The 3,236-nt window shown below is 42.8% G+C and overlaps 1 non-coding gene across 1 annotated transcript; it reads left to right on the top strand.

The window, feature by feature from the left end:
- The first annotated feature begins 338 nt into the window (after positions 1-338).
- trnaq-uug (transfer RNA glutamine (anticodon UUG)) lies at positions 339-410 on the top strand. The gene has a single exon. It is a non-coding gene; the product is annotated as a tRNA-Gln (tRNA).
- Positions 411-3,236: the final 2,826 nt, after the last annotated feature.

The raw sequence follows: 3,236 nt of genomic DNA, 5'->3' as shown, positions 1-3,236 counted from the left end.
TCTGTCTGTTAAGATTTGAAATTCTTCATATTTTCACATTGGCTTCCAGTGTGATGAAAGCAGAGCTCTGATCAGCTGATGTTGTTCAGTAAAGTTACCACAATAAGGTTGATATCTGTTCGATGCTAACATTGCTCTTTGAATGTGATCAGCTGCAGTGAAATTTAATGCAGTTGAAGGTAACCTACTCATTTTTACAGGAGGAACCAGCAAGGGCAATGTAAATATGAATTGCTGTGGGTAATTGACGGGATTGTGCAACGGGACTGATATTTCGCCCTGCTGTTCAAATTGGCATAAGTATGGAGCGACGATTTTCAGATGGCTGCCGTGAGTTGGGCTTCGTGGTGTAATGGTGAGCACTCTGGACTTTGAGTCCAGCAATCCGAGTTCAAATCTCGGCGGAGCCTTGCTTTAATTTGCAAAGGCAGATGATTGATTTGCTGAAGGGCGCTTCGTTTCAATTTCTCACAAAGCACGAATAGAGAGGACAATTTGTCAGCCAGTTCAACTGCTATTACAATGCACATTGCTGAGCCTCAGGCGCCAGATCCCTGCAACGTTAGTGTTTTTCATCTTTTCGCTGTTCTTCAACTCCTCTGTTGAAAAAAATAAGCGGTTGGTGTCACACAATAACAATTCGACTGGAGTCTGGCAATTATTGAGCAAGTGTGTGTGCCTGAGCGTGTGGTGTGTGTGTGAGCGAGAGAGAGAGGGTGTGTGTGTGTGTGTGTTTTGGGATAAAAGTCTACTGTCTTCCTTCAGATTGCTGTTGATTCCACGGGTAACGTGTCGCACTCTGGCCTCTCACCGCCTAACTTTTGTTTAAATTGAGACAGATAACAGAGTGAATTACACGTCCAGGTGGACACAGTGCCCACTGTAGCTTTCCTGCCTCTCAGCGCTTTGTATTCTTGAGCAATCGTTCTCTGGGGTTGATGCAATGACGCCAGTAGAATCATTCGCTGCAGCATCCGTGGTTGCGGTGTAATTTGCTGAAATTTCCACTTACTGAGAACTTAAAATTAAATTCCCTTCAGCAAACCCATTATCTGCTTTAGCAAAAAAAACAATCTTTTACCAAGCTCTGAACTCCGATTACTGCATTCGGAGTCCAGGGTGCTCACCATCACAGCACAGAAACAGGAGCAGAGCCGCCTGATGCAAATGGTCACTCAAAGCATGTGATCTTTTTCATTCAATGTGGCAGCAACAGTAAGGGGGTCAAATGCTTTGAGTGACCATTTGCAACCGGCTGCGATGTTATAGGTTCTCTGGTCTAATGGTGAGCACTTTGAACCCAGCAAACTGCGTCTAAATTTAGGTGGATCCTTTCTCTTATTTGCCATTGTTGAGGATTGATTTGTCGAAGGAACTTTTGTTTAAATTCCTTACAAAGGTGGAATTTGTCAGCCAGTTCAACTTCTATTACATTGCACTTTTCTGAGTCTCTGGCGAGAGATGCCTGCATCAGCAAAGTTTTTTTAAAATTTCATCTTTCGCTGCTCTTTAAATCCCCGCTTGTTTTCCATATCCCTTTAATTAGTTTTTTAAGTTGGAAATATATCTATCTCCTTATTGAAATCATCCAGCGATTGAGACTCCACCGTGCTATGCGGCAGCGAGTTCCACCAATTCACCACACTCTGCGAGAAGTACTTCCTTCTCATCTCACTTTTAAATCCACCGCCTCTCAATCTATACCTGTGACCTCTTGTTCGGGATGGTTTACGTTTAATCGATCAATCCCTTTTAGAATTTTATTGCCTCGGTCAGATCTCCTCTCATCCTTCTAAACTTCTTGTGGGACTATTTCACCTCACTGTTAATTTCATGATGCAGCGAACTCAATCCGTGTTGTCATTGGCTGAAGGAGACACTTATGTACCATCCAAACAGGACATTTTGAAGGAGCAACTTGTCGATGGTAAAACAAATCTGAGATGAAAATAATGAGCAAAGGAATATGAGGTAAATCGGTTTGAGAAACTAAGTTCACTAGTTGCCCTGGAGTCCAGTGTTTTGTGTTCCACGCTCTGCTCGTGAGGTTTCGGTTCAATTCTCTCTCAGGAAAATAATTACTGCTCTGGCAAAACTGTTAGAACTAATCCGATTTACTCTCTGATCGGAAGCGGATCTATTAAATTCAGTCGAGTGATATTTTCAAGTTTACTGCATTGGAAATATCACAAGTGCAAATGTTCATGGAAAAACACTGAAAGAGAAGGACAGTAATGGGCTGCAAAACGCTGCCAATAGAGCTGGTGATATAAGGAAAAATCTGGATGGCAATGGGTCAGATTTTGCCATGTACACTGGCACTGAATTATGAAACTTATCCCTCACTCTTCAATGAAAAACATTTGGAAATATTTCAGTGCTGTTCGAACCGTCGGAAGCGAACGTGATAACAGTCGTGGAGTATTTGCGGCATGTTGTCATTGGCTGGACACATCATTGGGAGTGAATCAGAACGTGCCATTTTGCAGGAGAATCTTGTTTGTGGTGAAAGTGGTCTGGAGTGAAAATTGCAATAACAAAAGGAGCGTGGATGAAGCAAATTGTAAAACACGCTGTAACTTGGTGGTTAGAGTTGGATACTGCTCATTTGATTGCAGATCAGAAAATGAAGATTTGCTGCTCTCGTCCAAACCGTGAAACCAAATAAGTTATTTCCTGGAAATGTATAGAAATCTCAGTCTCGCCTTGTGCCCTGTCCTTTCTGAAGTAAAGACCCTGAGCAAATTCAGCAGAAAGTTTTGTTGTTATTTCTGGCAGGAGATTGGGAACCAGACGAGTTTGAGGACAATTTAAATGGTGCCCACCCTTAAATGCAGCTCATTGTTTTTCTAACTGGAGATGATTTTTGTTTGTTACACATTTCAGGATGACCAAATTCAATGAAAAATTAGGTTGGAGATTTCTGCTGGCCCTTCCCATCTCCATTCCTCCTATATTATTTCACTCACTATATCAGTAAATTACACGATTACAACGTCTGGACGCGAGGCCGAGCGGTCTAAGGCTCCAATCTCAGCGGAGACATGGGTTTAAATCCCACAGCTGCCAGAATTAATTTGGGTTTTGGTCCTTCCATCTAAAGTCTGACAGCTCATCTTGAATGAAAGAGTGTGAGCGGTGTCGTTTCTGGCAGGAACAACGAGGCGAGACAGTCCCAGCCGGTAGGGGAACGGAACGTGTGCGGAAGGAATGGATTTTTCCTTTCAAGAGCACAC

This window comes from Mustelus asterias, unplaced genomic scaffold (assembly GCF_964213995.1).
Source record: "Mustelus asterias unplaced genomic scaffold, sMusAst1.hap1.1 HAP1_SCAFFOLD_96, whole genome shotgun sequence".
Classification (NCBI taxonomy): domain Eukaryota; kingdom Metazoa; phylum Chordata; class Chondrichthyes; order Carcharhiniformes; family Triakidae; genus Mustelus; species Mustelus asterias.
The sequence above is the reverse complement of the archived record's forward strand: the minus strand, read 5'-3'. Positions and strand labels throughout refer to the sequence as shown.